At 42.7% G+C, this 6,501-nt stretch overlaps 1 pseudogene; it reads right to left on the bottom strand.

Moving 5' to 3' along the window:
* Nucleotides 1-3,996: 3,996 nt before the first annotated feature.
* On the bottom strand, nucleotides 3,997-6,162 carry LOC141041389 (uncharacterized; annotated as a pseudogene).
* Nucleotides 6,163-6,501: the final 339 nt, after the last annotated feature.

The raw sequence follows: 6,501 nt of genomic DNA, 5'->3' as shown, positions 1-6,501 counted from the left end.
TCTGCGGGAAGGCATGACTCCTAAGGCGGGCGATGGGCTGGGTCCAGGTGGAGCCGTGTTCCTGAGCACGGCTAGTGGTGCCCTTGGGCGTCGTAGCTCGGGCTCCTGGCCATGGCACGCGACGGGCCGCGACCCATGCTTCTAGGCGGCTATTGCTCCTCCGCGCGGTGTTCCTTTCCTCGAGCGGCCCTGGCTTGGCACATGGTGAAGGGTGGAGGTGGCTGTCGGTGGGTGGTGGAGGTGCTGAAGCTCGGTCCTTCGTCAGGAGGAGGAGACGGAGAAGAAAGGGACAGTAGGAGAGAAGAAAAGATAAGAGGAGGAAGAGACAACTTACACGTGGGTCCCACATGTAAGTTAACAGTCAAATAAAACGGTCAAACAAACAGATTGTTTAGGAGCGGGCCTGACCTGTCATAAACCGGTTTAAAATGTTAGCAACAGACGATTTGAGTTTTTGAAACAGCCGACGTGAGTTTTGGTAGTTATGAGGACAAACAAACTTCTGGTAGTTTTTTGGATCCCTAACGTGAAAAGTGGTAATTTTATGCTATTCACTCTGTCGCCGTTTATCTTTTCCTAGAGATCGGTAGCTCCGAAAAAATCTGGAAAAAACAGGGTATCTGCAACTTCGGGACCAAGTTTGCATGAAAAGGAGAGGTCCAGGGGCCTCCTAGAACGCCAAGGCGCCATAGCCCTTGGAGGTCGGGCGTCTACCGGGGGCGCCTTAGGGCATGAGCTATGGAAGAGAGTGGATTTTCTACTCCCGGGTGTAGTACACCCGAGTTTGCCAAAAAAATGGAAAAATGTGATCAAACAAAGTCAAAAAAATCTGAAATTTTGAGACATCAAACTTCATCAAATGTTCAAGCTTCTTGCAAAAACTCAGCCAAAAAAAACATCAGAGGAGTTCTCGCCAAAAAAACAAAATCCATGTTCAAAGTTTTGTGCACTGTTTGAGCATTGATTTTGTTTTTTTCGGTGAGAGCTCCTCGGAAGTTGTTTTCGGCTGAAATTTTGCAAGAGGCTCAAACATTTGATGAATTTTGTTGTCTACAAATTTCAGAATTTTTGGAATTTGTTTAATCACATATTTTCAAATTTTTGCAAACTCGGGTGTACTACACCGGAGAGTAGTCACACCTTTCCGGCTATGGAAGCATCACTATACTACTGCCCCATGCTCCACCTAGATAAAAAGTAACTTAAGCTAGTGTTTAATTATACCTTCATCCAACGGAAGCAGTAGTATTGTTAGTTTGTTACCCACCCTGAGCCTCCCCCAGTGGGTCCCCTCTGATGAAATATTTGCCCTTGAAATATTTCAGATTTTTCCTGATAGCGTAGATATTCAATTGTCCTCTTGGCGGAAGTCTCCTGGTCCTGGTTCCTCACCACCTCGTACACCTCCGCGGTCGACGCCGGGTGTACATTCAATTAATTAGTAATGCCATGCAATTAATTAGTAAGAATGTAATTAAGTACATTCGTTGATTGAGTATGTGCAACAAAAGAAAGGTAGTGTGGTGGTGCACAGATCTGAAATTGAGCTAACAAAATTAATTTATTTTCCGTCTAAAGTATTTCCTTCATTTAAATAGAGGTGATTAACTAATTGAATTTAGTTTTTCACATAAAAGTGTTCCATCAGTATTTCGACAAGGATTGAGGCCATGTTTATTTCAACAAGGATATGTCAAGAGTGAATGTTACCAAGTTTGGAGATCTAAACATTCAGGGTGATTTTATAATAAATAAATAAAATATCAGGAAGCAATCTGAATCATAACTGGATAATTAGACATAATTTTGTGATGAAACTGTTTTGTGCGAGCTACTGAACAGGGTAGAAGCATGCACGTAAAAATTCAAGAATTTCCAAGGCATAGATCTGCAGAAATAAATAAAATTATGTTTAATCTCTCTGAATTTCCACCGTGATTAACAAGGGAACATAGGAGTTTGGAATATACGTTGTCACTCTGTTGGGTTCCTCGAGCATGAATCAGTTTCTTGTCATTTTCAGATATCTCCAGGAACGCATGGAGCATGAATCAGTTTTCCAAGGTTCCTCGAGCACATTTGAGTCATGACTGCCTGCCTGAGAGTGTGGTGTGGTGATCATAGGATTCAGCTCTGTCAAGGGCTTGGTTGAGCAGCTTCCTTCCCTTCCAGAGCATCGTAAGTGCTCCGCTTCGGGAAACCTTTGGCACGGCTTTCTTAAATGTGCCATGTATCATCATTGATATAATCTAGTAGTAAAAAGGACTAAAGCATGTGCTTGTCTTAATTGGGCCATGCATGTATCATCATCCTAATGTAATCATAATGAAACGATGCCTTGTTCCTTTTTAGATTATTATTATTGGATACATTTATCTTGCATACACAATGTCTTGTCACTTTAGTTAAGCTATGGATTTTCTATCTCGGCGATGTCAGGGGCGCAGCCATGAAAGCTTGAGAGTTCCATATATTTCCATCTAAAGACCAATATAAACCCCAATTATTGAGCTTGATGTTCAAGTGAAGATTGTTTGATGGTTTACAATATTCTTGTATGCATGCATCGACTCTGGCATTTTGCAGAGGCGCCTCGATAACGTTTTGGAGGCAATTTGAGTGATGCCACAAAATGGTGGTTTTAGAGGCTTCTTTAGAAATGCCAGAAAAAAAAATTCAAGGAAAAATTGAATTTATACCCTTAGTTGGGTCACCCTCGACTGATTTGCCCCTAATTTTGGAAAACACGCGGTCTTGCCCAGCTTTGACCGCTCCCCTTGCGTTTTTGCCCTTCCGGCATGTCTCCATCCAGTCAGCGCCGTTTGACCGCAAACGACGCGTTACTTTGGACATTTTTGCCCCTGTCGGTGCTATACCTGATACCCCTTCGTCCTAAATGTGCTAGCGCAAGCAAACAAAGGAGAGCGAGAACGCCGGCGAGGAAAAAGGAGTGGGAGGCAAGGCGTGGCGCGGTAGAGCAAGGAGCGGCAACGCATGGCGAGCTCGGGCTCTTCCATCTTCTCGCCGGTGGTCGGAGAGGTAACTAAAACTCCGGCAACGCTTCTTCCTCCCCCCAATGCCGTTCTATGGTTTGTGATAATTGGGGAAATTTCTGATTTAGGTTGATGGGGTCGGGATTGTGGAGCATGTCTCCGAGTTCTATCTTCCAGATGAAAGTTATTGCGGATTGGAGCTTTTATCAAAGCATCGTTGCCCTGGTCATGGCCTTGTTCCTGCCCGGCGTGTTGCGTGGGGAGGAGCTAACACTAGCCGCCGTTTTTTAGGGTTTCCTCTAGATGTAAGATCTTGTGAATTATACCATGTTTAAGATGGTGTTTATGCAATCTCTAATGTTTTGTTAATTTGATGTTCAAGCAGTTACCACATGAGTGTCACTGGGTCGTTTGGGTTGATCCTCCTCCTCCATTGCGTGCTGGCCTTGCTTTTGAAGACCTGCACGCAGAGCTAGAACAAAGCTGGATCAGAAGCCACAAAATGCAGAAGCAAAACATGGAGCTGTCAAAGAAAAATCTTGCTTTGAAGAAGACAGTGAGAGAGAGAGATGAGATGCTGCTAGTTCTGGCATTGTTGTTTGTAGGAATGTGTGTTGCTGTGTTTTTTGTGTTCTAGTTTCTAGCAGTTGTTGAAGAAAGTGTGTGTGAGAGAGATGTGTTGAATGTTGTTTATGATGCACTATTGTATGCTAAATTTGAAGACCATTATTCACTACTGATGCTTGTGACACTGTACCAAATACATATTTATTCCATATGTAGTGCCAATTGTACCAAACAGAGCACATATTTTACCAAACTGACATTGTACCAAATTCAACAAACTGACATTGTACCAAATAGAACAAACTGACATTGTACCAAATTCAACAAACTGACATTGTACCAAATATAGCAACTTCATAGTGCATTTAAGCACACTTAGTACTAGAACTTAAGTGCATAACAACAAGATAACATCACTGGCAAATATAACATAGCACTAGAACTTAAGTTTCTTGCTCCTGGTGTTCTTGGCTGGGTTTGGAGCTAGCATTGCCTTGCTTCTAGTGTTCTTTGATGGGTTTGAAGCTTCAACTGCTGCTGTTGCTCTTTTTGGAGAGAAACCTTTGCTTTGAACACTGCTTTCTTGCTCCTGTTCCACAACTGTTTTCTGCTTGACACACCTGGGAGAAACTCCTCTTGCTGCTGCCCTTTTATAATTTTTCCTAGGGCTAAAACAAGTGGAAGCATATCACAATTTGAAAGATTTTATAAAGCAGTAAGATCAAAACATGTAAGAATTTGTAAGCCACGATCTTATACCTGACTGCACAACTAGCTCCTGTGGATGCATCATGTGAGGGCTCCTTTGGCGGTGGCATCTGCTGCTGCAGAACATCAGGTGCTGTCTCATCCTCCTCCTCCTCCTCTTGTATTTCTGCTTCTGCTGGTTCATTGGCTGTAGGATGATCATCTGCATTGTCTGCTCCCCAATGTTCATCTTCTCCAAAGGCTGGATCAACAGATTGTTTGCAGCCCTTGGCTTTGTGTCCACATCTCCCACACCTTTTGCACTTGTGCTTCCTAGGACCAAGGCCTTTTCCTTCAGTGCTACTTCTAATCCTTTGCTTTCTTGGTCTGCCTGGAGCTCTGTGTTGAACAGGAGCACACAATTTGAATCCAGGATCTATAATGTCCCACTGTTGATTGCCTTCTAGAGCTGGTAGGTTCTCAGCATAAGAAGCTCTGAACATGTCAACTGAGTAATATTTGTGGACATATTGATCTATTCCACTTGCTTCACCTCTTAGAGCAGTGATAAAGAAAAGTGCATGGATGCATGGTTTACCAGTGATCTGCCATTGTCTGCAACTGCAAGACCAGCGCTCTAAGTCAACAGGGTACCTCCATTCTCTCTTCTCACTGTCAGTAGCAGTCACCTCTGCCTCTGTTGGGCTTCTCCTCACTATACTCATTTGCAAACCTTTTGTTTTCTCCATTAACACCTTCATTACTGCTGGTATGATGTAGTGCCCAATGAAATGGTCAGAGGCAATTCTGTTTCTTAAGTCAAATTTCTCCATGATATACTGTCTTATCTTGTCTAGCACATCAACTATGTGCAGGCTCTTGTATTTTTTGATTCTGGAGTTGAATGGCTCAGCTAGGTTGTTATTGACATAGTCAACTTTGCTCATCTCATTGAAATCAGCTCTTGCCCATATTTTGTGTGGTGTTCCTCTAGATATTCCTTTACTTTGGGCTTGCTTTTCAACTGGTTCAAGTGATAGTTGTGTTTCTTGATGCTACAAGTTAGTGAGCATGGCCACAAATTATCATCATAAAACTTCCCCTTGAATTTCTTACTGAAATTTTGGGCCAAGTGGCTCATGCACTCTCTGTGCTCCACTCCAGGGTATACATCCTCAACAGCAGTTTCCAATCCCTTGCAAGCATCAGTATGTATCACTAAACCTTCTGGATGACCTATTACTTTCTTTAGGTTGCTAAAAAACCAAGTCCAACTCTCAATTGACTCCCCTTCCAAAACACCATATGCAACAGGAAACAACCAGTTGTGTCCATCTAGGGCACATGTTGCCACAAGTTGCCCTCTGAACCTACCAGTCAGTGCAGTAGCATCTACAGCTAGGTATGGCCTACACCCCTCCAGAAAACCTTTTTGACATGCTTTGAAGCACACAAACACCCTTGGAAAAGCACTCCTTGTAGAACTTCTTGTTATTAAGCTTGTACTCAACTGTGTGCTTCTCAATTTCCACAATACTGCCTGGTGATGCCCTCTCTACTTCAGCTTTGAAAGTATATCACAGCTGAAAGCTATCACTATACTTTCCATACAGTTTGTCAAGTGCAATCTCTTTGCCATGGTAGCATCTTTCATATGGCACCTCCACACCATATTTCTCTAACAACTTGCTCTGAATTTCTTTAGGACCAATTCCTGGATTTGCTCTGATCCATGCCATAGAAGCATCTGCTATCCATCTTATTTTTGCAGCTCTCAATCTCTGAGATCTATTCAGACTAGGACATGTATGCTGATATGGGTTGACTTTAATCTGAAACAAACCAAAAAAACAATGAGATTAGTACAGAAAATGCAATACCTGAAAATAAAGTAAAACACAAATACAATACCTGAAACAATGTGCTCTTCCTCATTAAAGAGGCATGCAGTCTCCACTTGCATCTCTCATAAGCACATTTGACAGTAAACCTTGTTGGATCACTTTTCAGAGTAAGGAACTCAGTTTCAGACTTGATTGAGAAGCTTGCAACTGCATTTCTGCAGTCAACTGCGCTGGGGAATACCACACCTTCATCAATACATGGATTTTCCCTGTCATACATCTTTATAGGTTTGTCCTCTTCTGCATCTTCAAAAACTCCCATCTCAACATCCTCTTGCTTCTCATCATCATCTGCATCTGAAAATTCTGCAGGAATGTACTCTTTATCTGCTGCATCTCCTTCATCATTA

This window comes from Aegilops tauschii, chromosome 2 (assembly GCF_002575655.3).
Source record: "Aegilops tauschii subsp. strangulata cultivar AL8/78 chromosome 2, Aet v6.0, whole genome shotgun sequence".
NCBI classification, from domain to species: domain Eukaryota; kingdom Viridiplantae; phylum Streptophyta; class Magnoliopsida; order Poales; family Poaceae; genus Aegilops; species Aegilops tauschii.
This window is presented reverse-complemented; position numbering and strand designations above follow the sequence as displayed.